Source organism: Prionailurus bengalensis, chromosome D4, assembly GCF_016509475.1.
Source record: "Prionailurus bengalensis isolate Pbe53 chromosome D4, Fcat_Pben_1.1_paternal_pri, whole genome shotgun sequence".
Taxonomy (NCBI): domain Eukaryota; kingdom Metazoa; phylum Chordata; class Mammalia; order Carnivora; family Felidae; genus Prionailurus; species Prionailurus bengalensis.
This window is the reverse complement of record NC_057359.1, coordinates 84,681,587-84,709,402: the sequence shown is the minus strand read 5'-3', so window position 1 is coordinate 84,709,402 and position 27,816 is coordinate 84,681,587. Positions and strand designations below refer to the sequence as shown.

Below are 27,816 nucleotides of genomic sequence, written 5' to 3'. Positions count from 1 at the left end.
ATAAAATAAAATAAAATAAAATAATAGAGTCAGCAGAGTGAAGTGGTTAAGAGCATGGAGACAATAAAATATGTGAGCACTTAGAACAGTGCCTGCCACCTAGGAATTGTTTGCCCTTGACAGAGCAAAACCACAGTGTGAGCTAAGGTCAACTGTTAAGTGAAAGCTTCAAAAGAGACCTATAGGAATTCTCAGGTGGGAGAAATTGCTCCAAATGAGCGTGCACCAAACAGATGGGTAAGGTTTGAATGCACTAATCTGTAATATGCTTGATAAGAAGGATCTTGGTTTTCTCAAGCAATGAGCAATTATTCACTATTTGGACGTTCTAAGCTTTTATTTTTAAAACATTTGCTGGCACTACTTTGAATAACCTACTTGTCAGCTTCAAAGAAAGACACCTACATTTGTTTCTGATATTTTGAATACGTCCCAGAACCAGTCCTCTATATTGTGATCGTGTTCTATAAACTTTACTTCATAGCAATTATAACTCTGCAGCACATTTAACTTACTAATATTTATTGAAATATTTTTAGCTGCAAAAACATTTTATGTTCACTGTTATTTATTAATGCCCTGTTTTAAAATATTACACATAAAATTTATTCCAGTGCACATTAGTAAATAAATTATGCTTGTAATTTCTAATGCATTTTTAATTATAAATTTATCCATGTCTACCTTTATTTATGATAGTGGTGTCTCACTGTTGAACATACTGTATATTAATGGAGACACTGTTAATTATGCATTCTTAGAAGTTGCATTCGACAAAACATACGAGTCTGTTTTTTACATCCTTAAGTCCTGTTAACATCAATTAATTTAGGAGTTGGCACTCACAGTACTAGCTAACCTTTAGAGCCAGAAAAGATACCATTAGCAGCTGGTTATAGGGCCTGGACTTGGGGAAAGGACTACAATTATATATTAAGTGTAGCTAGAGAGATGCTATAGAATTCCAGCCAGATGTTTCATTTTCACCCTGAGTATCCAAAAAGGGATAGCCACCAGAAATAATATTCAGTCCCAAAACAACAGAACAAAGCTCAGTGAATCTCTGCTGACCCCCAGAACTGATCTGTACCTAAGTAACATCTCCAAAGCGTTGTCTTAAGATTTTCTGGATGGTTAATGTGGTGCTTCCCTTCCACCCACCAAACACAACTTATTGTAAACTATACCTTTGCTTTAAAAAATTCTTCACATTTATGTCATTTTAATATGAAAAAAGACACTGTATTGCTCTGAAATTGTACACTTCTTGGGAGCTTCCTTAAAAGAGTTTGAATGGATTTTTGACACCTAATTTACTGTTGTCCTGAAATTGCTTTGTACCATAAGAGTATAAATGCCTATGTTTTCCCTATGGGAGGAAAAAATATATTTCAAAAGGAGAGGAAACCAAAATTGGGGAAATAGCAGGGAAACATATTCACATATATAAAATATTAAGAACACACATTTGCAGAGAAACTAGAAGGTGCTTCTGTTTTCCCACAGCTCTGGCAGGGCTTGAAAGAGCATTACTTTCATCCGATTATGTTTACTCTTAGCTTGTTGTCATAGGCTTGGCAAAGTGGTATTTTCCATGTGCAAATTCTGCTTATACAGAATAAGATTTTCAATTGTTTCAATTCATGTGTGTGTTTTGAGCATCTTTTCATTTAATATGCATTTTATCAACTGTTTATAGTGTTTTAAGATTTTAGTGTAGAAAAAGAAATAACAAACATTCCTTTCCTTATGGACTGTCAAGGGGATAGATGTATACTGAAAGAACAGAAAATGTGATAAATGTTGAACACAGAGAATGAGGCTCTTTGTGTGGCCTAATAGGGAGAAGTTATCTGGGAAAGCTTCCTGGAGGAAGCAGTATGTGACTTGGGTCTTCACGAATGAATAGACTATACTTAGAAATAGTTCTAATTGTGTGTGTGTGTGTGTGTGTGTGTGTGTGTGTGTTTTAAAAGCACATTGGAGTTTATCCTTTTATAATATTGCCACATGTTGTCTAGAAACTAAGATAGCCACTAGAGAGGATACAAGGTGCCCTGAGGAACATCTGCAGCCGTCTTAGGCCTTCCAACCATTCTGGCTGCCATTGACCGGAAGGCAAGACTGGCAGAAGAACTGCCCACCAACCCACAAAATTATAAGAAATAATAAATGGTTGTTGCTTTAAGCCACGAAGAAGAAGGAGGAGGTGAAGGAAGATGGGGGAAGGAGGAGGGAAGGAGAAGGAGGAGGAAGAAGGGGAGTTTACTGAGTGGAAGGGGATAGGGCAACTGAGGTTTGAGCAGGAAATAAGGAAGCAAATGCACAAGGGACCTGCCCATCTTTGTGTGCCATGCCATCAGAGCTGGCATTTACAGAACACTTTCTGTATGCCAGACAATGTTCTAAGCAGTGTCCACACATCACCTCATTGAATCCTCACAACAACCTAGATGAAGGAACTGAGATGTAGAGAAGACAAATAACTTATTGAAGCCCACATAGCCAAAGGGTGTCTTTGAACCTCTGTCCATTTCCCGTGTTCCGGTCCTGGGGACTGGAAGAAAAGGAACTCTACCATGGCCTCCTTTCCAGTTGGAACTGAAGTCTATGAAACCTGATTGTCATGGGTGTGCTGAAGTACTGGTTCCTCTGCCCTCCTGTCTACTGGAGTCTCCCAGCGGGCCCCTGGTCCAGCCCCACCAATGTGTTGTAAAAATATAATTTTTCTGTTTGTCAGCTGTCATGGTCCTACCCCCATGTACTCCTGGGCCAGGAGAGAGGTCAATGTATGCTTTCCTTTGTAATGCCACTCCTATTCCCACTTCTTAGAGGCTAAACCATATGGTTGGTCTGTCCTCTTTCCTCTTGATCTACCAACCTTCCCGACGCCATTCCAGTCAGTTTCCTTTTCACCCTATGTCTATTCATCATCCTGGGGTCCACATGGCATCTCAGTTCTTTGTCTCACTTTCAATAACTTTTTCTTCCATTCTACTTCAGCCAGGACCTCACTCTCACATGGCCCTTCATCTGAGGTTATGAAGATAGACATCCCTGAGGATAACCTCCATTTTTGTGCCTTAGTCCATTAGTGACCTCCATTGCATATGTTCTAGGACCTGCAGGCCAGTGACATGAGCCTTTCTGGAATTCTCCTATTTACCTATCCAGCATCCATTCTGTGGCCCTTTGTTTTAAGCACTTTTGCGGGGGCAGGGGAGGGGGCGTGCAGCACAGAGCCCAATGCGGGGCTTGAACTCATGACACTGAGATCAAAACCTGAGCTGAGATTGAGTTGGCTGCTTAACCGACTGAGCCACCCAGGCACACTATTTTTTTTTTAATTATGAAATTTATTGACAAATTGGTTTCCATACAACACCCGTGCTCATCCCAAAAGGAGGCACACCATTTTTTAAAAATAATTTACTTTTGGGGGTACCTGGGTGACTCCGCTGGTTGAGCGTCCAACTTCAGCTCAGGTCCTGATCTCGCAGTCTGTGGGTTCGAGCCCCATGTTGGGCTCTGGGCTGACAGCTCAGAGCCTAGAGCCTGATTCAGATTCTGCCGCTCCCTCTCTCTCTGCCCCTCCCCCACTCATGCTCTGTCTCTCTCCATCTCTCAAAAATAAATAAATGTTTAAAATTTTCAAAAAATATTTACTTTTTTCTTTTTCTTTTTTTTTAAGTTTATTTATTTTGAGAAGGGGGGGGAGCAGTAGAAAGAGAGGGAGAAAGAGAATCCCAAGCAGGCTCTGTGATGTCAACACAGAGCTCCACATGGGGCTCCATCTCACGAACAGCGAAATCATGACCTGAGCCAAAATCAAGAATTGGATGCTTAACTGACTGAGCCACCCAGGTGCCCCTAAAAATTTTATTTTTAAATAATCTCTACACCTAACTTGGGGCTCAAACCCACAACCCTGAGATCAAGAGTTGAATGCTGACCTATTGAGCCAGCCAGGTGCCCCTTTTTAAAGCACTCTTAAAAAGCTAAGTCTTAAATTATTGACCCCCCCCCCCACACACACACCTGTATGGCAAAACTTCCTTAGATTAACCCAATTGCTTACTCTTTTGTGTGCCTGTATCTTGACTTTTGAAACTAACAGTTTTAGAACAATCACACAAACCATTATATTAGTATTACCAATAAATTCAGAGACTCCATTCTCGGGGGGGGGGTCCCCAACATTGTCCTTGAAATCTTATACTTCCCTGCCTTCCAACTTGCCTACTCTTTCAAATTCAATCAAACTTGACTGTAAGTTTCATGAGGGTGGAATCCTCGTCTGTTTTTTTCACCATTGAACCTCCGGTGCCTGGGATAAACTTAATACATAGGCACTCAGTAAGTATCTGTTTACTGACTAGCTATGTGCCAGGCTCTATTCTGTGTGAGTTTATGCATTAATTCATTAATCCTCCTGACAACCCAATGAAGTTAGTTAGGACTTTTGTCATTCCATTTTACAGATAAGGAAATTTAGAGGGGGTGTTTGGAGAATGAAGTCACAAAACTTGCAAGAGATACAGTTCCTTAGAACCTGTAAAACCTTAGGGGGTCCAGTTGATTTCAGTTTTAGATAGGTTGAGTTTTATGTGTCTGAGGGACAAACAGCAGCTGTGCTTCAGGCCAGAGCTCAAAAGGGACGTGAAAATGAAGATTAATATTTAGGAGGGGACCTGGTGACCTCGGATTTTCAAACCTTGTTCACACACGTTGCTTAGTCGAGTGCCTCCAACTGGTCCCCAACGGAACTGTGGTGGTGTGTGTGCAAGAGCACGTTTGGATCTTAAGGTGCTTTTTTTGGTGTTTTTTTCTCTGTATAAGCCAGATCAATCACATATTTGAATAGATGGGGGAGGATCCATGGTGTATTCGTTAGTGACTTTAATCTTGTGTAATGATGCCCCAGGGCTGAAATTCAGCCTTGATTTGTTTTTTTTTTCTTTTTCTTTTGCCAAGCCTCATTTTTGAGAGGCGTTCTGGACTTTCTCAGGAGAGAGAACGTATCACTGCACCACTTGGGTCCTTCTTTCCCTTCACCGTGGCTTCCCCCATTGATTCTGTCGGGAGAGACTTCCAACGGTGAGCTCTTGTTCCGTGCCAGCCCTCTTACCTCGTGGAAACCTCCCTTCAGTTCTTAAAAAAGATTTTTTTTTTCATTTATTTTTGTGGAAGTATAGTTGAGACCTGCAGTTCTTGAGGAAGAGAATTCTTTCCATTTTGCAGATAACAAAGGTAATGACTAATGTTTACTAGGTATTTCTGTGTCAGGCACTGGGCTCAGCGCTTTAAAAGCTTCATCCCTTTCGATTCTCACAGGAAGACTCTAAAGTTGGATCTATTGTACGGATGAGAGAACTGAGTCTGAGAGGTGTCTTTTCCGAGAATACACTAGTTACACTTGGCATCTGAACCCAAGTCCTCAGCCTTTGTGACCCAGACGCAAACTGCCTCATAACTCATTTCTGGGTGAATGGAGGACTTTTGAAAGAGAATGCTAATGTTGATTTCTATCCGACGAAAATCCACAGACGGGTGCCTGCGCTACATTCCCAGCTGATCTCTGACTCAGGCCTTAGCCAGACCGCAGAAGTGCAGCGCATGCGTACGTCGTTTCGTTCGGCCCCGCCCCCCGGGAGGGCTTAACTCCTTGCTCTGGGGCTTGCGCACTGCATCCCCAGCCAGCTGCTTCCCCCCCCCCCGGTCGGGGACTTCCGGTACGCGGGGTGCAGTTCCGGGTCGTGGCGCGGCTCGGGGGCAACAGGGCTGCTGCTCGGCCGGCCGGCGGCGGCGAGCGCTGGGGGCATGAGGGCGAGCTGGGAAAGCGGCAATTGAGCCGGCCGGGAAGAGCGCCAGTCCCCAAGGAGTCCGAGAGTGAGGAGCCCTGGGCAGGGGCCGGGAGGCGCGGGGAAGCCGGGCTCTTCCCTCAGGACCGTGTCCCGGGGCCCACCCGGCCCGTAGAGTGGCAGCTGCTTCAGGTAAAGGTTGCCCCAGGCCACTAGCTCCGTCGCTCACTCTCCCGTCAGCCCACCCGTGGAGCCTGGCGGTCCTCCTCACTCCTAGGCTCCGGGTGCTGCCCCGAAGGGTAGTCCGCCTGGCCCTTGATCAGTCTTCCACAGTCAGCATTCGTTTCCTGGTCCTTTCCATAACTGGAGGCTGCCGTGAGCCTGACAGCTGGGTGTGTGATTGGGGGAGGAGAAGCCTGTGGACTGGCTGGAGTTGGGAGGGGGATGGGTTGGCTCGGGCAGTTTCTGGCCCCACCACTTGGCAACATCTAGGCATCCTAATCTTCATAACACGAAAATTAACTTTTTAAAGCATTGTCTGTGTGGTCCCTGATTCCTAGCGCCTCTTCTCCCCAGTTTCCTAAAGGGGTAAGCAGCCCACAAAACTTTATTTTCTAGCTGGAATCCTGCTGGGACTTAGTGGCAGAGTCTTCTAGATCTGGTTAAGGCTAAGAAAAAAAAAATGTAGTTTAAACAAGAGTATTACTTTAAGCAGAGACCCAAACGTTGACTCAGAAATTGGTTAAAATTTTATTCCTAATGAATGCAAATAATTTTTGAAGCCTGTCACACAGTACTTAGCAGTGTGCAAAGAATCATGTCACAAATCACGTCGGTTAAAACAAAGTGATCGTTCTCATTCTATTTTTCACAAGCAAAAGGGGTGGATTACTAATTTAAAAACTTAGTGGAACAGGAAAAGTTGGCACCATGTTATATTCCTCATCCTTTGAGTCCACACAAGGTGCTTAATAAATGCTGAAAGAGTTCTCTATGAAGCATTGATAATTGTGTTCATCTTTTTCAGTTTACACACTTGCAGGTTTGCTAGGGCCTGTGAGGCATGCTGGTGGCCCCATTGTCATTTAGCTTTGTGCTCCGGTCTGCTTTCAACTGCTGTGTGCCATAGTGTACTCACATTCCTCTATACCTCTTGATCTGGCTCCAGCTACGCTTGAAAAAGTCTCCTTCCCTCCTTCCGTAATTCCCTACCTTGATCCTTTACTTTAAAAATTTTTTTTTTTCAACGTTTATTTATTTTGGGGACAGAGAGAGACAGAGCATGAACAGGGGAGGGGCAGAGAGAGAGGGAGACACAGAATCAGAAACAGGCTCCAGGCTCTGAGCCATCAGCCCAGAGCCTGACGCGGGGCTCGAACTCACGGACCGCGAGATCGTGACCTGGCTGAAGTCGGACGCTCAACCGACTGCGCCACCCAGGCGCCCCTGATCCTTTACTTTAGATAAGCACGACCTCAAATCGCCCTTGTTTTTCTCTGTGTCCATTGTTTTTTGTTTGTTTGTTTGTTTGTTTTTTGTAGGACATTCTTTCTGCCTAGGTTTCTCCTTTTCTGTCCCCACCTATTGAGATGTTACCCTGGGCCCAGCCGAAATTGGTCTCCCTCAACCAAGTGGAGACAACCCCAGTTGAAAACGATTTCTTTTTCTGGAATCCTATAAACATTCATTATATCTGCAGTAATTTCATTTAGCAAACATATACTGAGTGTGTGTGTGTGTGTGTGTGTATGGCAGGTACTGTGCTAGACAGCTTATAGATAAATAAGGCTCAGTCCTTGCCTGCAAGGAGCTCAATTTAGTGAGAGAGAGAGAGAGATAAGGAAATAATTCCAAGATAGAGTGATAAGTGCACTGTGTGAAGGTTCATTCTGTGATACTGTGATATCACAGAAAGGGGGTAGGTCATTAGCTTTTGAGGAGTGTGCTGTGGTCAGGTAGTGCTTCATAATGTAGGGTTAACTAAGTTTTCTTTTACTGTGTACTGAAACTATTTATTGGTTTCTCTTATTTAATGATTTTAACCTCAATTTACAGATTAGGAAGACTCAGGATAAATTACACATCTGGTACGAAACAGAGACACGATTCAAACCCAGGTCTGTCTGATGTCCTACATCTGTGCTTTTTTTTCATTATGTGTTTTGCCTTCTTTCGCATAACGTAACACTCTATATGCAAGTACATATTGAAAAAAGTACAAGAGAAAAAACTATGAATGTCAAAATGAATGGTACAGCGAGTCCTTTAAATGTGGAGAAGACTGATCTTCCAAGGCAAGAAGGTGATAGGTGGGTCAGTTCAACTTTGAATATGAGCATGGAATACCTTCTATAGAGAATAATCTGGACTCTGGATTCAGTTCCTTGTCCCTCCTCTTACTCCTTCACCTTTGGCAAGTTTCTTAGTTCTAATCATTATTTTCCTCCAGTATGGGTTGGATTAGGGAGAATGTTTAATGAGCTAATGTGGATAAAGGGCCTGCCTGATATGAGGGCCCCTGAAATGATAGCTGTGCAATGCAAAGATGAAATGCATGTGATGGTTTTAGAGTGGTGAGTAGACCAGACTAAATAAAGCCATTGCTTCTTTTAGTGGGGAGGTAAATTGGGGGGTCAGGAGGGGGTCAGAATTAGTGAGGGCTTCAGTATCAGTTAAGAGAGCTAATGTCCAGTTTCTGCTCAGAAGTTTTGCAGTTAAATGCTTTGAGAATCTTATGATTCACTCAGCAGTGAGAGGGAAATCGTAAGACCCTGGGGAGGCAAAGAGAAATAAAACCAGGTGCCCAGTCTGAGATGGTTGACATTCCAGTGGGGGAGACGGAAGTAGGTGCCAGTGAACTATAGTAAAGTACTATAGCTCCTATGATAGCTGCCGCACAGGGTCCTGTAACGCACAAAGGAGGGAACACTGATGATGGTGGCTAACGAGCACTTTGTGCCAGCATTGTGTTAAGTGCATTATCTCTTTCCTGTACAAAAGCGTGTCATTAGCATCCTGATCTTACAGGTGAGGAAACTAGAGCGCAGAAAAGTTAAAGAAATTCCCTGAGTTTATGCATGTGTTGGAGCTGTGAGTAGAGGGGATTATCTGCTAGACTTTGGTATCTTCACTCTTCTTTGTGATGTGGACGGGGACCCTCTGAAGAGACATCAGAGAGATGCTAGCCCTTGAGCCGTAGCTTCAGTGTGCCTTCATTATGTGAGGCAGCAGGGCTAATGAAGAATGAATGTGGCCACTGCTGAAGCTCATGGTCTCATCCGTCACGTTAAATATATTTCTTTGTGTGTGGGGGGGGGGGGGAGGGCTTGTTTTGTTTGTTGACTCATGACTGAAGACTTTAGAAACTTGCAGTGCAGTGGATTTATATATATTTATATATATCATTTATTATAATATATATAATATATATATTTATAATATATAATATATATATTTATATCAGGGTAAGAGAATTTGTTGGAAATCTGTTATTTGTATGTATAGGCCTTTTTTTTTTTTTAATTTTTTTTTTCAACGTTTATTTATTTTTGGGACAGAGAGAGACAGAGCATGAACGGGGGTGGGGCAGAGAGAGAGGGAGACACAGAATCGGAAACAGGCTCCAGGCTCCGAGCCATCAGCCCAGAGCCTGACACGGGGCTCGAACTCACGGACCAAGAGATCATGACCTGGCTGAAGTCGGACGCTTAACCGACTGTGCCACCCAGGCGCCCCAGTATAGGCCTTATTTTTAAGGACATAGCCATAGATACCAAATTATTATATCACTAGGAATTCTGTCACATTGCATTTTTCCCCCATGGGAGGAGCTCTGACCTTGTGTTTTCTGTGAATTTGAGGGTTTTTTTTAGAAGTTTTGACTCAAAAGTTAGCATATTTCAGTTTGTGCTAAACTTAATAATTGAACACTTACATTTTAGTCATTATTAATTTTTTTTTAATGTTTCATTTATTTTGAGAAAGAGAGAGAGTGTGCATGTGTGAGCGGAGGAGGGGCAGAGGGAAAGAGAGAGAATTTCAAGGAGGCCCTGTGCTGTCAGCGCAGAGCCTGATGCAGGGCTTGAACTCATGAACTGTGAGCTCATGACCTAAGCTGAAATCAAGAGTCTGATGCTCAGCTGACAGAGCCACCCAGGGGCCGCTCGTTGAATGTTTTTGTATCCCTTATTTCCTTCAATCTTTGTGGTTCTGTGACATAGGTGGTGTTACCCCCACTGAACACATGAGCAACCTGAGGCTTAGTGGTTAAATATATTGCCCGAATCACATAGCTAGTGAATGATAACACCAGAAAAATGTTGGCCAAAAAAGAGTAAACAAATATTAGTTCTCTTTTGAGCATATACCTCAGGGATCTCCGGCTCAAGTGCCCACGATAAAGAGTAGGACAGACCTTGGTGAATTGCATGTGACCAGTCTGAAGCAGTCGCGGCTCAGTTCCACTTGCTTGTTGCTATGTGAGGAAGCGGATCTGGTTTCCTTGGATCTTCTGAGAGATAATATTTTTATTTATTTATTTTTTAATTTTTAAAGGTTTTTGTTTTAATCCCAGTGGGGGATAATGGATAATGTTCTTTTTTTTTTTTTTTTTTTGAGGGATAGTATTCTTGCTGAGCATTCGGGAGATGCTGAAAATCTGGATTTTAATGTATTTAGTTCTAAAATTTGCTATTTAAGAACTAATTGTATATACCAAAACACATTTGTGGGCTATGTACAGTAAGTACTAGATTGTCTGATTATAAACTCTGATCTGCCTGACGGCTGACATTTTGGTACCCACTGTTCAAAGTAGGAGGTACAACACATGTAATGATTATTGATCAGAAGGCTACTGGTAAATTGCCAGATTAAAAGTGTGTTGTAATTGACTCATACTGATATCTTTGGGGAAGTGACAGTTTGAATGCTTTCATTATATAATCAGGCTAATTTTCAGGAGTGATAGGGTTTGGATGAGGGCAAGACTTGGTAATACTTTTGATTTGTGCTGTTAGCATTTGAAGTTTGTTTATTTGTTTGTTTATTTTGAGAGAGAGCATGTGCGCACGCGCAGAGGGAGCGTGAGCGAGTGGGGGAGGGGCAGAGAGAGGGAGAAGGAAAATCCCAAGTAGGCTCTGGGCTAAGAGCATGGAGCTTAATTTCCTAGAACCTGAGCCAAAATCAAGAGTTGGATGCTTAACCAACTGAGCCACCCAGGCACCCCAGTGCTCTTAGCACGTTAGATGCTACCAGATTCTTGTATCTTTTGGTCTTTTCTACAGTATGGGAAGTGAACAAGGTGGGTAATCATAACCTTTTAAGATGAAGAAACTGATGCCTACTAAATTACAGTTTAGTAGAAAGTGCACCAGATTGAGAGGGACTTGAACTCTGAATATAATATACCACTAACAGCCTTTGGATTTTGTCAAGTCATTTACAAATCCTTGTATCTTTTTTCCATCTGGATGATAATGAGGACCTCAACTCAAGTCTTGCTCAGGTCTTTTCAGGATGCCAAGCTTCCTGATCCTAATTGACACTCTTAAAGTCATACAACTGATTACTGGCAGATCCCCATGGACAATGGTTCAAATCTAAAAATATGGTTCCTCTTCCTCTTCCCTTAACAGTAGGTAGGGAGCTACTGCTCAGCTTTTCCCTCCATTCTTTATTCATCACTAATTCTGGGAATGGACCTTGACAGGCCAGGTGCTTCCCAAGTGCATACAGTGTTTTGTTGACTATGTATACACAAGATTGAAAGGGGGCATAGGGATACCCAGCATAGTGAGAGAAATATGGCCAGGGAGTTCCTAGCCCAAGAGTTTAATTTATTTTTGTTTTAATACCCAGCTTCTACAAGGTGAAAATAGAAGAAAGATTGGTCTTCTAGATACTGTTTTCATTCATACTCTATTGTATAAGGAAATAACATAGAATATAAAAATGAAAATAAATCCTGACCAGTCACTCAAAATTTATTATCTCTAGTTGGCAGTGGTGTAGATATATAGAGGAAACAGATTTAATATAGGAAACACAAAATTTGGACCCAAAGAAGAGAACAGTTTTAAGTAATTGAAATTGAGAAAAATGGGAGAAACCACTTAAACAACAAAACTTAAATTCTGGAAACAGCCAAGGAGGTACTAGAATAACTACTGGAATTAGATTATAGTAATTGCTTGTGAAATAAATTGCATATTCTATCACATTTACCCCAAATATATGCAGTGTTAGATTTGTATCCTATCCTATGCTTTTATTACTGATGCAGACGAAATGGACTGAATGTGTAAAACTTCAAAAAAATAACATTTTTTAATTTCCCTACGGACACATTTTAAGATACTATATTATAAGTAAGTACTCTTTCAGCAGAGAAATTGGTAGAAAATTGTTCAAAGGAATGGTTTTCTTTTTAAAACAGTAAATTAAAAAAAAACTTTTTTTTAACATTTATTTGTTTTTGAGAGACAGAGCATGAGCACAGGAGGGGCCGAGATAGAGGGACACACAGATCCCGAAGCGGGCTTCAGGCTCTGAGCTTTTAGCACAGAGCCCCACGCGGGGCTTGAACCCACGAACCGTGAGATCGTGACCTGAGCCGAAGTCAGACGTTTAACCAACTGATGTACCCAGGTGCCCTTAAAAATGGTTAAATTTTAAATCTGAACTTCACTTGTTGACGTAAAGGAGACTAACAAAGAACTGAGGTGCAGGCTTGAATCAATGTGAGGCGGGGCTTTAGAGTCCCACCCCCCTGTATTTGAATGCTGGCTCTGCCAGGTATTCCCTGTGTGACCTGGACATTCTGCAAAATGAGGATAATAGTGCTGGTCTCAACATATGGTAGTGGTGATGGTTAACTGAAACAACGTAAGTAAGTACCTGGTTCTCTGGTGCTTCTGGAGAGGTATGGGTACATTCAGGGGTATAACACATTCCAGTGTTAGTATAGTGTAACAAGAAATGACTCGGAGTGGTTGTGAAGAAATGAGACTCGTTTTCGTGTCTGGATCGTGAGATTAATCTTGTTCATTTCTACCTGTGCTTTGTGAATTAATGCACCTACCAACCGTGCACTGTTGGGGAAGGGTTTCAGTATGCTCTTTCCAGGTGGAAGGTTAAATGATCTATTTAGATTAAATGAATTGATCTGTTGAATAACGATAAGCACTTCCATTGCTTATATTACCTTTATGTGTGTGTGCCCATGACTACCCATGGAAGTTGTTAAAACAAGGGATATCATGTTCTCCTTGTCTCTGTCCTAATGCTGAAACTGAAGCTTTGGAAGTAGAGCGATTGAAGGCAGAGATCTGATAATGACAAAGCTAGGGTGCAAACCTTTGTTTTTTCACTCTAAATACAATGCTTTTGTCACTATTACATGCTATTCTGGATTTGGATGTTGGAACTGGCCCTTGTTTTGGGATGGTCATCAACACAGCCCTTCTTACTTATTTAAACTTAATGCTTACAGAAAGTTATTACTCATTATACAGTGAAAGTATTTGGTTACAGGTATAATCTTATAACATGAAGCTTAAAGGTTTAATAAAGCTCTAATAATAATTGGGGCATCCTGGTGGCACAATCGCTTGAGCGTCTGACTCTTGATTTTGGCTCAGATAATGATCTCACTTTCCTTGACTTCCAGGCCCGTATCGGGCTCCATACTGGCAGCATGGAGCCAGCTTGGGATTCTCTCTTTCCCTGTCTCTGCCTCTCCCCACTCAGCTCGCTCTCGCTCTCTCTCTCAAAATAAATAAACTTAAAAAAAAAAAAAAAAAACACCTCTAATAGTAATACTTATTGAAAGCAGAGATTGGTGGTGATTGCTTACTCATATGTTGCTAGTGGGAATATAAATTGGTGAAAATTTTCTGGAGAGAACTTTGGCATTATTTATCCAAGTTTAAAAAAATAAGTCACGCAAGCCTTTTGAACTTGTAATTCTGTTTTTAGAAATTTTTATTAAAGAAATAATCAGAAATGTAGAAAAATATTTATGTTGAAAGATGTTCACTGTAGCAGTACTTAAAATAGCAAAAATTAGAAACCACTTTAGTAGCCAACAAAGAGAAATTATGGAAAAGCCAATCGGTGGAAATATTGTGCAGTCATCTTAGATGTTTTAGAAGAATTTTAGTGACATAGTAATATGCTCATCATGTAACATATGGTGGGAAAAGGCTATAAAATTATACAAATTATTTATTTATTTATTTTTTAAATGTTTATCTTTATTTTTGAGATAGAGACAGAGCATGAGCAGGGGAGAGGCAGAGAGAGAGGGAGACACAGAATTGGAAGCAGGCTCCAGGCTCTGAGCTGTCAGTACAGAGCCCAACGCTGGGCTTGAACTCGTCAACTGTGAGATCATGACCTGAGCCGAAGTCGGACGCTCAACCGACTGAGTCACCCAGGTGCCCCAAAATTATACAAATTATGATCTCAATTATGTCAAACATATATGCAAGGGAAAAGAAGAAATAGGTGGTCAGATTATAGGTCTTTATGCTTTTTTCTGTTTTCCAAAGTATTCTGATTTTTTTAATAGAAAAATCATTTTAGTTTCAGCCTGATACTAAGAAATTTGAGTAGAACCAGGGAAAATCATTCCATCAAAAATTTTCACTAATGCAGGTGATCTGAACTTCTAAATGCATTGTATTTTCAAGTTTTGACCTCAGTTGTTTTATGTTTAGAATATGGTTTTACGTATCTTGACATAAATGATGTGGAGATTCCCAGGCTAGCCTTTCTCTCTTCCCCGCAAATCCTGCGTAAGACATTATTATCATGGAAGAAGAGTTGCATTTGTGTTGGTGGTACCAGTGTCCTAGTGCTACTATCACCTCTTCAGTGACCAGTGGGACAATGGTAGCCCTGTGACAGCTGTCTTTCAGAGAGAGAACACTCCTATATCTGGGAGCTGGACATTGGTATGTAGAGCTTTCATGTGAACTAAATGCTTCTGTACTGGGAAGTGCTTTATTGGTATGGGAAATTGTATGTGTGACTTTCTCACTTTTTTAAGAAAAAATTAAAGGTCAAAGTTTGGGTTTTAATTCTCCTGATAACAGTATTAAAAAAGTATGAATATTAGAATGTCATGACGAATTGGTACTTTTCTGATTGCCATCTATTCCATAATAGAAATAGCAATAGTTTCTGCACATACAGATCAGCAAGATGGCCAGTTAGGGTTTTTGTTGTCATTGCTGTTGTACATGTAATTCTCCTATATGCAATATAAAAAACATGCAGAAAATTTAACGATGTATTTGAGCATATTTAAATTAGGAAAATACCAGGCAAGATGTTTCTTTTTGTAAACTGCTTCTGTCCAAAGCATTCTGTATATTATCAGAATGAAAAATGACAGCACTTTGTCATCTGTTCAAATTGATATTGCACTCTATGCAATGACAGCTGAAAAGGCCCACAGGTGCCATATAAAGAGGTGACCATGTTGTCATATTTCATTTCGGCATCCCTCTGCAAAGCCATAATTACCTAATTAGGTTGTTAATTAGGAGATTAGCATTTCACTATATTGATAGAATGCTCTTTACCGGCGTGGGGCTAGATACAGATTTGTCTGCCCTAATTTATAATCTCTGCCGTTTTTGTACTTATTTATTTGCTTAAGTTCCTGATGTGGGGCAATTCAGTTTACCTGAGAAACAGTTTGTTTATAAGCTAATGAAGCTATGATCGCTGGATTAAAGTTGCTGAGTTAAAATGTGAACCAAATTAAAAGGGTGGTTACATCCCCAAAATGATAATAAATATTCTGAGTTGGTAGAACCTGTATTCTCATTAGCAGAGGCAACAAATACATGATAAGATATAAAACTGTTAGTATGAAAAAAAAAAATCCGAAATACAAAAACTAAGTCTGAAATGTGATAGATATTTAACATATCCTAAACTAGGTGAAGGAAACTATTTAGTTATCTTGAATAACAAATGTCTGTCATTTACACTGGAGACTTATAAAATATGTTAAGTATTTTGAACATGTTTCAGAAATTGAAGCTTGGTAAATAACTTTGGAACAAATATATTCAGTCTTCAGTTTGGACTTCTTTAGATAGTCATCATGCATCAGGGTTTATTTCATTTGTACCTCTGTCCATTAGTCTGTGCTTGGAACATTCTCTTCTCACGGCCTTTGCAGTCCTGAGTGCTTATGGAATTTGAAGTATTTCATAGCAACCTTCACTTGGTGAACTATTTGGAGTAAGCGGCATTTCTATCAAGTGTGTCTAACCTTTTTTTGGGGAGTGGGGTAGGGATCCGCAAAAAAATGATTTTCTTCTTTTTACTCCAGTGCATGACTTGACTATAATGTTTGTAATTTGCATTATATGTACCTTTTCTGCTCTTTCCAGTTAAGGAGCACGGTGTTAGCCACTGTGGTAGTAGTTTAGCTTCTTTTTTTTTTTTTTTTTTTAACATTTATTTGTTTTTGAGAGAGAGAGAGAGAGAGAGAGAGAGAGAGAGAGAGAGAGAGACAGTGCGAGCAGGGTAAGAGCAGAGAGAGAGAGAGAGAGAGAGAGAGAGAATCTGAAGCAGGCTCCAGATTCTGAGTTGTCAATACAGAGCCCAACATGGGGCTCGAACTCATGAACCGTGAGATCATGACCTGAGCTGAAGTCAGATGCTTAACCAACTGAGCCATCCAGGCACCCCTTTAGCTTCTTTTGATGTAATCAGGATGATAGCTGTTGGAGTTGTACAAAGTGTATGTGCACTTAAGTCCTTTTCCCACACAGTTGTTATGAAGAATTGCCTTTGTTTGATCTGTAATGTTCTTTAAAATTATAAAAATATCTTAAAATATTTGTATATGAAAAAAATATCCTATCAAGTTAAGGTTTTGCTTAATTGTAATCATTCATGTATTCAGTCTCTTTGCTGAATACATAGGAGGCACCAGGCATATGTCTGGGAATTGAGCGATGCAAACTGCAAACACTGACTCTGCTCTCATGGGACTTACAGTCTAGTACAGGCTACTTGGAGAAGTGTTTAGTAATGAGGGTGAAGGTGAATATGGAGGAGTACCTACCCGGGACTTAATAAGGTCAAACCTTCCTGGGGCAGGTGAAGTCTGAATTGGGATCTGAAGGATGAAGGAGCCAGTAGTGTCTGAGCGAGGTGGAAGGACAGAGAAAACCGTTCTAGACAGAAGGAGTATATGTTCAAAAGCTTGAAAAAACCTGTGTATGGCTAGAATAAAAAAAACTAAAAGCAGAAGTAGAAGATGGAACTGCAGATGTGGGCAAGGTTCAGTTTACTAAAGAGTTTGGGAAGTCACTGAAGAATCTTAAGACAAGTTAGGAAACAAGTTAGGTGAGAGATGGTGGCTTGGATAGGTTATAAAGATACAAGTGAATGAAATCTAAAGAGAAGAGGATGCAGAGGCCTAATTAAATGGCTGTAGGTTTCTCAGGAGTCAAGAATTTTGGTTTTTAGTTTTTATTAGTTTTTAAAATTTTTTTAAATATTTATTTCTGAGAGAGAAGAGAGTGAGAGTGAGTGGGGCAGGGGCAGAGAGAGATGGAGACACAGAGTCCGAAGCAGGCTCCAGGCTCTGAGCTGTCAGCACAGAGCCCAACCCGGGGCTCAAACCCATGAACTGCGAGATCATGACCTGAGCCAAAGTTGGAAGCTTAACCAACTGAGCCTCCCAGGTGCCCCCAAGGAGTCAAGGATTCTAATTTGGACATTGGATTTGTTTTATAATTTTAAGTGTGAGAATGAGTTTTAGTATATCAAAGGGAAGAGGTCATGAGATTTCTTTTCCAATTGGCCAAAACATGTACAGTACTACCAGCTAGTTTTCTTTCAGGTGAATTGGGAAGAACACTCATATTTGAGTGTCACTTTTGGTTCCTGCACTGTGACAACAGCTTTGTGGGGTATGCGATAATGTCTTAATAAGGTCCAGAGACACTGCGATTTTTCCCAGTTTTCTGTTACTGGGTTACTGGGTGGTGGAATTGGAGCACACCTGAGCTCTCCAAAGCCTTTGTTCTCTGCTGTGCCATGTTGCCTTTCTTGTTTTATTTCCTTTTTGTTTTTTTCAAAGTGAGGAGAAGTACTCCCCACAGACCAGTAGCTCAGTGGGTTGCTGACCGAGGCATTGTGTTAACTCTGTGGCTTCTTCCGCCCAGCTCTAGTGTGGATTAGTGTCTGGTGCTTTGGTAGGAGAAGCCGCTCCAGTGCCCGAGTATTTGTTTCAGCAAAGTCCAAGATTCTGTTGGCATTTCTGGCACCAGGATTTAATCTCCCTTAGCTAGAAATGCAGAGTAGCTACCTCCACATGAGTTCACTAGCATATATGAAAGTTCTCCTCCTTTTTCTGGGGAAAAGACTGGGAAACTCCCATTTTTGCCTGAGGAATTTAGTATCTTTTGATATAATCAACTTGTAATGCAAATTGTTTTCAGAAATTTCATGGTTATAGTGGCCACTGCTGTTCAGTTAAGTGGTTTGTTGGCATCATTGTGTTGGAATCACTTGAAATAGAAGAAATCTAGGAAGCAGCAGCATGGATTCTATTCTGTGTTTCAACCCCCACCCCCATTTTTGAAATTGGGATATAATTCTTATGCCATAAAATCCACCCCTTTAAAGTGTACAATTTAAGAGTTTCTAGCATATGCACAGAGTTGTATAACCATCATCGCTATAAAATTCCGGAACGTTTTTATCACCCAGAAGGAAACCCCAAGTTTCCACAAGTGACCACAAGTAGTCACTCCTCATTCCTCCCTCCCACAGCCTCTGGCAACCATCAATCTACTTTCAATGAACCTTTCATAAAAATGGAGTCATGCAGTATGTGGCCTTTTGTGTTCGGTTCTTTTACTAGCATAATGTTTTCAAGGTTCATCTGTGTTGTTGCATGTACCAGTACTTCACTCCTTTTTATTGCTGAATAATATTCCATTCTATGGAAATACCACATTTTGCTTATTAATTCATCAGTTGGTGGAGATGTGTTTTTCCCCCCACTCTTTGGCTATTGTGAATAATACTGCTATGAACATGGCTGTGCAGGTTTTTGTGTGAACGTATGTTTTGTGTTCTTTGGGGTGTATACCTTGGAATGGATTGCTGGGTCATATGGTAGGTAACATTTTGCAGAATTGCCAACCATTTTCAAAAGTTCCATGAGCCCTTTGTCTTGATAAATGGGAAATTTTCCATTTTTCATGTTCATTCCGGTTCATATGTGAACCTGTGTACCAGGCCTTATAATAGAGTATTAGTGACAGGAAGCCAAATATGGCTTTTAGTCTTTTCCTCTCAAGGACTTCCCAATCCAGTGTTTGGAACTTGTTACTACGGAATGGGAGGCAGAAAGGGAAAAGCCAGTGAAAAAAGTAACTGCCTAGGAATTTGTGAATTTCCACAGCATGGATCCTAACTTTAGAATCTAGGCAAAGATTGACTTGGTTTTCACAGCGTCTAGGGTTTCTTTTTCTTGGCCCATCCTTTAACTACAGCTAGAGCTATTCCTTGGACTTTATTCCTAAGTTATTGCTCTTCTTTCCTTACACATTTTCCTTGAGTAAGCTCATTCACATCCATGGCTTCATCTGTCATTTATATGTTGATGTCTTCCGAATTTGCTCAGGTCTTTCTCCTCGGTTTCATTTGCATATTCTTTGTCACATGTTGTAGTCTCCCAAATTCACTCAGACCTCATTTGGGCTGTCAGGTTTACATCATGATGAATATCTATTTGGGTAATCCATAGACATCTCAAGTTCATTGTGTTTGAAACATAATTCCTTATTTCCCCCCTACCTGTTAAAGCTGTTCCTCCTTTTGAGTTTACAGTTTCATTTTGTTGGCACTGTATGCAGGCCATAGAGTTTCCCCTTCTCCTTAACCCTCCACATTCGTTCAGTCACCAAGTTCTACCAATTTCATCTTCTAAGTATTTTTTATCTAGTTAAAAAATGTTTAGACCTTTCACTGCCTTACTTCAGATTTCATCATCTCTCCCTCAGCCATAGACACAGCTTCATAATTAATCTTGTGTCTTGTTGGTCAGATTAATCTTCTATGTCAGAACAAACTCTCTGAAACTCAGCAACTTTGAATTCCATGTAGTGTTAATTACTAAATACATGTTCTGCTGTTTCTTGTTTTCGTGCCTTTTCTCATGCTGTCTCTCCTACTTGGAAGAGATGAGTTTGTCTCTTTGGCCCTTCTTCCAACCATCCAACTTCTCATCTTTGAAGATTCATCTTAGAACAGGGAATAATTGCAGTAACAATAATAGATGTTTGTATAATGCTTACTGTGGGCCAGACCCTGTTGTATGCCCATAACATATATGAATTCATCAAATCCTCACAACAATCCTATGAGATAGGCACCAAAATATTCCTGTTTACAGATGCAGAAACAGGCACTGAACTTGTTACTTTCCCTATGTCCCCCAGTGAGTGAGTGGCTGAGTTCAGATTTGAACCCAGGCAGTATGATGCTTGATTGCTTGCTCTTGGTCTCTCCTACCCACCCTTTGTCAACCTACCTGATTCCCTCCACTTCTTCCCCCTCAAAAGTTAGTTATCCTTTTCCTGCTTCTGTAATAACCCGTGCATGGCCTGATGGTAATCTGTAGTCCATAGGACAGATCTGGAGCAAATTTTATTTTAAACAGTTTTGATTAAGGAGGCAGCATTATAGGTTATTTTAATTACCAGCTTTGTTCCCCCTCCGCTATTCTTCTTTTTTTTTAATTTTTTTTTTCAACGTTTTTTATTTATTTTTGGGACAGAGAGAGACAGAGCATGAACGGGGGAGGGGCAGAGAGAGAGGGAGACACAGAATCGGAAACAGGCTCCAGGCTCCGAGCCATCAGCCCAGAGCCTGAGGCGGGGCTCGAACTCAGGGACCGCGAGATCATGACCTGGCTGAAGTCGGCCGCTTAACCGACTGCGCCACCCAGGCGCCCCTCCCCTCCGCTATTCTTAAGGTGACTAAGTTGGAGGTGATTACTTCCATTATCTTGATCTTAGTCATCTCTGTGAAGCCTTGTCTGAATATCTAGTTTCATTTAGATATTTTTCTTTTGTGTTTCCATAATACTTTGTTATAGAATCCCCTGGCACTGCTCTCACTCTTTATTGTGACCATTTATGTACTTATCTCCTTTGCTTGACTCCCTTGCTTACCTCTTGGGGATAGGCAATAAGGCTTAACTACTTTATACTCCTAACTGCCAGCATGTGCTAAGTATTCATGCTTGTTGAATGAACAGGTAAGTCTGCTTATACCATATCTCAATTAGTGAGAGAAGAGGGTTAAGAAGAGTGTGATGAAATGGACTTACATTGGAAATTCAAGGCAGCACGTAATGATTGCTTAGAGCAGGAATTCTGGAGCCAGGTTGCGTAATTTATCCTGGCTCCCCCTTTTACTAGTTTCGTGACCTTGGGCAAGTCTGTGCCTTAGTTTACTGGTGTGTGAAATATAAATAATAACATAATCCACCTCACAGTTTAGTAAGTGATGTGAATACTTGTAAATAAATAAATAAACCTTCTGGAACCCAGAGAATGATTCTACTTAAGTTGTATTTTGTGAAACACTTTTAACCTATCAAAACATTATAGGCAGAATGAAGCCAATCCTGATGCCCTATCCTCATTTTGATCCATGCAGTGATGGTTTAAAAAGAAAAAAAAAAAAAAATGGCAGACTAGAAGGTTGGAAAAATAGCTGGCAGTGCAGTTTTGTTAGTAACAATAATAGCAGTTATCACGTACTGAGGTTATGAAAGCTCCATTCGAATGAAGGTACAAAGCACCTTTCAAAGTCACATAAAAATAGTTTGGGGATTATCTGCTAGTTTAGATTATCTCATTGCTGTCCTTCATTCATTAGGAGTTGAATGAATTTGATAGTTGAGAGCTAACTTTACTTCCAGAATGATGCAACTAGAACAGGAAAAGTCAATCATATTGCATCTTGGATTTACTTCTTTTTTAAGTATTCTTTTTTAAGTATCCCTATGAAGTGGATAGGACATACATTAGGGATAGTTCACTGTTCACGGAACAGAGTCAGAGATACCTTACTCACTTGAAGTCATCCCATTGTTATTCCCTAGGCAGGCTACAGACAATGACCTGGAGTTCTAGATGTGTTTACTGTAACACTTAGCATTCTAGGAACTGGATTCTATACATAATAGCATTAAAAAAACAGGTGGTGATAATGCCCATTCAACTCAGTCAGCATGGTTTATCTTTGTAGTGGGTTTGCTGCCAAAATGTTGATGCTATTAAAATCTTTGTCAAAAAAGGAATTCCTTGTACTTTTCCTAGAGTCTGAACCATGGCACAATGTTATAAGTGAAAATTGCAATAGAATTCTTTTTTCCTCTGAAGCAAAAACACAAAACTTTTTAGTTGGACTCTGGGGTAAACTCCAGCCATATCCTTCTCCTCCTCAGACGTGACAGGAATAGAATTTGAGAGCTGAAAGGCCCTTTTCATAGTGCAAACTCCCCACATAACAGATGTAACAATGGACTGATAATGTAAAACAGTTTTAAAGAGGCTTAAAGAAGTGACTTGTCCGAAGCCATGTAATTAGGTCCCTGGTTATTAGGGAATTGGAATTCAGGTTTCCTGAGTGGTGCTGGCAGTAAACTGTGTTGCTTCCCTTAAATGATGATGTGGTTAACCAGGGCCAGGCAAGTGGAAGCATAACTCTCTTGAATTCTTCTATTTGTTTAAGCAAACTTCAGACATCAAGGAGACAATGAAAGGAAAATAAATCTTAGACTGTAGTGGGAAACTTATCTACTTGAACCAGCACCATGGATAAGGGGTCTTTTTTTGGGGGGAAAAATCATGGTGCACCCCTTTGGGAACAAGAAAGATGGATTTGTTCATCTATTCATTCTGCGTGGAGTTCTTACTGGATGCCAGCCACATTCTACTAGAATCTGGCAGCACAGTGATGAATAAGACAGTGTCCTTAAGGAGCTGAGAGTTTAGAAGAGAAAACCAACATATAAATGGATAATTATATATTAAAAAAAATAGTGTGATTAGTCATTCATTCATTCAGTCTTTTTTTTTTTTTTTAAGGCTCTCTCTGGCTGCTATGTCCAGAGAGAGATACTTTTTTTTTTAAGTTTGTCTATTTATTTTGAGAGAGAGAGAGAGGGAGAGGGAGGGGCAGAGAGAATCCCAAGCAGGCTCTGCATTGTCAGCACAGAGCCCGATGTGGGACTCGAACTCACAAACTGCAAGATCATGACCTGAGCAGAAGAAACTGAGAGTTGGACGTTTAACCGACTGAGCCACCCAGGTGCCCCCAGGGAGATCCTTTTAAAATGTGAGTTAGATCATATCAACTGCTCTGCTCTCAATCCCCTTGTGATTTTCTACTTTACTTGGTGTAATGGAAGAATCTTTAGAATGGCCTGCACTCTACATGTTTGCTCCTCTCTTCCAGACCTCGTCCTCTACTACTTGCTTCCTTGCTGGACTCCTTGCTACTTCTTGAACGGTGCGAGGCACACTCCCCTAAACTTCCCTTCAGACGTTTACCTGGCTTGTTCTCTCACCTCCTTCAAATATTAACTCAAATGTCAGATTCTCAGTGAGGCGTTCCTTGACTATTTATAATTGCAACTATGGCTCCACCACCTGGCATGCCCTTCTCTCTTGCCTGTGCTGTCTTACCATAGCACTTCTTTTTTTTTTTTTTTTTTTTTTTGCTTTTTAATGTTTATTTTTGAGACAGAGACAGAGTGTAAGTGGGGGAGGGGCAGAGAGAGAGAGGGAGACACAGAATCCGAAGCAGGCTCCAGGCTCCGAGCTGTCAGCACAGAGCCCGACGTGGGGCTCGAACTCACAAACCGTGAGATCATGACTTGAGCGGAAGTCGGACACTCAACCGACTGAGCCACCCAGGTGTCCCTACCATAGCTCTTCTAATTTAACATATAATTTACTCTTTTGTTTTGCTTGTCTCCCCCACTAGAATGTGTACTCAGTGAGGGTGGGACTTTCTGCTTTGTTTTCTGCTGTACTCTTTGCATTCTAGAATAGTGCCTGGCACGTAGTAGGCTTCCATAAGTATTTGTTGTATGAATAAATTCAACAAACGCATAGTACTTACTACCAGCAGGCACCGTGCTGGGTAAATTATTTGGTGGAACTAGTGACAAAGTGCAGCGCAGTGGGGCCACACAGAAGGGAGCAGCTAACCTGCTGTGTGGGATTCACTGGGGAGGTTTCCTGGAAGAATTGACCATTGACCTGGATTTTGAGGAATTAGTAGGAGGTAGCCAGATGAAGAAGGGTGGATAAGCTTCAGATCAAGTTTGATGATGGAATGCAACTTGTCTATACTGTAGCAATTTAGGCTTTGATTTTCCTTAGGGCATGTTAAAATTTCAGTAAACAGATGCTGGGCGTTGAGCTTGTTTAGTACCTTCGAAGATTTGAGCAGAGATTTTAGCGGGAAAGTTGTATAGTTTAGTCTCAGTATAAATGAAACTGTCTGAGGGGGTTGGAAATTACCACACAATTAGTGGCTTCACACAGCATATCACAGCGGAGTTTCTCAACCTTGGCATCATTGACACTGACCTTTTGGGGAGGTATAATTCTTTGTTGTGGGTACTGTCTGTGCATTGCAGGATGTTTAGCAGCATCTGTGGCATTTATCCACTACATGCTAACAGCACCCACCCCTAGTGTGACAACCAGAAATGTCTCCAGACATTGCCAAATGTCCCCTGGGGAACAAAAATCACCTTCCAATGGAGAACCATCACATTAGAACCACTGCATTACTGTTGGGGTCTAGGTATTCCTACCTTTAGCAACTTTACAAATGATTGGGCAGGGGGAGAGATTTATACCTCTATACAGTAACCACATTTCAGATTCTAGAATTGGGTCAAAAAGTTTGAAATCAGTTCCTTATACATGATATTCATATAACTGACTATATTGAAGGTAGACATAAAGTGCTTTTAAAACACTTTGCACCCTGCAAATTGGAGATGAGTTCACAGGATGGGATTCTTGAGTTCCACTTTGAAGAATAAGGTTTGTAGTGGAGAGGGGCACATCTCAAGGGGATTATCATTACCAAAGGCTGAACCATGTTCAGAAAGTTCTGGGTGTTGTCTGCTGGGGAGAAGGGGCAGGTGAGTAAAACTGGGTTGTATATCAAGGCAGAGGTGTCTAGGCTGTTTTCCTGCGCTATTTTCATTTCTATTGCTGCTTAACAAATTAACACAAATTTAGTAGCTTAAAACAATACAAATTTATTGTCTCTCAACGGGTCAGGAGTTACAGCTTCATTTGGGTTTTCTGCTGAGGGTCTCAAAGGGATGACATCTGGAGGTTTGATGAGGGAAAGATTGCTTTCCAGGCTCTTTCAGGTAGAATTCATTTCCTTGTGGCTGTATGACTAAAGTCCTCATTTCTTGCTACCCGTTGGCTGGGCCACTCTCAGTGCCTGCAGGTTATTCTCAGATCCTTGCCATATGTTGTTCCATAACTTGGCTGTTTGCTTCTTTGAGGTCAGCAGGAAGATACCTCTCTTCAGTTGCCTATGATGGAGTCTTATATAACAGTAATCAGGGTGTAACTTACCCTCCACACCCCCCTCCCCCCCGCCCGGCCCCTGCCGCCACACCAGCCCCAACACTTTTGCTATACTCTGTTGGTTAGGTTTTATCCACACTCCAGGAGTGGGCGTGACACAATTGCATGGATATCAAGAGACAAGAATTTCTGGAGTCATCTTTGAATTCTGACTACCATATACACTTTCAGCTTCTTGGAAGGCAGGGGCCAAATCTTTTTCTTAGCATTATATCTCTGGTGCCTGGCACATAGTAAGTGCTTTATAGATATCTGTCAGATGAATGTAATCAGTGAATGAGTATTTGGTGGGCAGTTGAGTGCTATTTATGGTTTCAGCTCCTATACTGAAATATTTCAGAAATTTCACACTGGGAAGCAGTCTTGTTTCTCTGGCATTATTCATTTCTTCACTCTAGGTAAAACTATAAACACTTTTACCTGAAATATTAAAGTAAAATCTGAAATTATTTGTTTATTGCCACAAGTGTCAATCAAATCTAGTTATGTCAGAGAGACAACCCCCAACGGAAAAATAATTTAGGGCTGCATTGCACCAAACTGGCAGATTTATTGTAACAGCCATTTCTGGCTGTTGGCATGTTTGGAGTTTTGGGGGTAGTGGGGTGGTTAGATTTTCTGAAGTTTCACATCTATTACTAGCTATTAAGCATTATTTCAAAACACTTCAAAAATACTGATTGCTTTATAATGGCTGCATAAAAATCCAGATTTTAGTCTAACTTGTGCTTGCAACTTTATATATAGTTTGGTGTTATTAATAATTACAGTTCTTTTTTTTTAAGGTCTCATTTTAAGTAATCTCTTTGGGGCTTGAACATACAAACCTGAGATTCCTTTTTTTTTTTATGTTTATTTTTGAGAGAGGAAGAGATAGAGTGTGAGTGAGGGAGAGGCAGAGACAGAGGGAGACACGGAATGTCCCATCCAAGTACTAACCAGGCCCGACCCTGTTTAGCTTCTGGGATGAGATGCGATTGGGCGCGTTTAGGGTGGTATGACCGTAGACAGGAGACACAGAATCTGAAGCAGACTCCAGGCTCTGAGCTGTCAGCACAGAGCCGGACGCAGGGCTCAAACTCATGAACCACGAAACCATGACCTGAGGTGAAGTCTGACGCCTAACCAACTGAGCCACCCAGGTGCCCCCACTGAGATTAAGAGCTGCAAGTTCTTCTGACTGAGCCAGCCAGGTGCCCCTACAGTTGTTCTTCATACTTGTCATAGGAAACCTCTATTGAGCAAAATTCAGCCCTTCCTTGAGTGGCCCATTGATAAAATGCCATTTTATCTTCACAAAATCAGACATTTCTTATAGCAGAGTCTGTTTCTCCACTAGGCCTTGCTGTCCAAACTGGGTTTATGAGAATTCCAGTATGTGCCAGGGAATATTGGAAGCCACAAAGTAAGCATGGCATATATTCCTGGACTATCAGTTTTAGTGATGTATTCAAAGGTAAAACTTTTTCCTGTTAAAACAATACAGGTGCAGTATATTATAGGATAGAATGCAGAATATGGATAAATTCTAAAAGTAAGTTTCTTATAGCCTGTTGCTTTAGGTGGCTCCCCCAAGGTTCTCTAATACCTTGATTTATGGCCACTGTCCTCTCCCCTTCGGGTGTGTCCGTGGACAAGTTTACTGTGCACTACCATCCTTTAACTGGATGTGGCAGATGGTAAGATTCAGAGACATTTCAGGTAGAGGTTAGTGGCCCAAGAAAAATCAAGGGCCAGGGTCTCTTGTTCCAAAGGAGACATTTTACAGGAGAGAAAACCTGGTCTCCTGGTAGGTTGGTGGGGGTCTGGCTGGTCCCAGGTGGCCTCAGTCACGTATCAGACCTCAGCAGGATAACTGGAATCACGGACAGCTGAGCTTGTCCACATGGTCTTTTATCCCAAGCCGCTTTTTCTTTTTTTGAAATTAATTAATTTTTCCCAAGCTTCTTTCATTGATTCACATGTGTTCCAAAGAAGGTGATAGCAGAAGTTTGCAAGGTCTCTTGAGGCTGAGGTTCAGACATTCCTTCCATTACATTCTGTTGGTCAGAGCAAATCACAGCCTGAGCCTAGATTCAGGGGTGGGGAAATAGACTCCTCCTCTTGATGGGAGGAACTGCATTGACTGGCCTTTTAAAAACCCATCTTGTGGGGCGCCTGGGTGGCTCAGTCGGTTAAGCGGCCGACTTCAGCTCAGGTCACGATCTTGCGGTCCGTGAGTTCGAGACCCACGTCAGGCTCTGGGCTGATGGCTCAGAGCCTGGAGCCTGCTTCCGGTTCTGTGTCTCCCTCTCTCTCTGCCCCTCCCCCGTTCATGCTCTGTCTCT

The 27,816-nt window shown here is 41.2% G+C and overlaps 1 protein-coding gene across 14 annotated transcripts in view; it reads left to right on the top strand.

The window, feature by feature from the left end:
- Positions 1–5,693: 5,693 nt before the first annotated feature.
- The window catches only part of MAPKAP1 (MAPK associated protein 1), a 246,546-nt gene continuing 224,423 nt past the window's right edge, over positions 5,694–27,816 (top strand). For 4 of the 14 annotated variants that reach the window (XM_043565347.1, XM_043565342.1, XM_043565340.1 and 1 more), the window contains exons 1-2: positions 5,740–5,993; positions 7,857–7,918. The gene's annotated coding sequence lies outside the window, so the exon portion shown is untranslated. Of the gene's footprint in view, positions 5,994–7,856; positions 7,919–27,816 lie in introns of those variants that run through there. The other 10 variants (XM_043565344.1, XM_043565337.1, XM_043565348.1 and 7 more) reach the window with 9 other exon arrangements.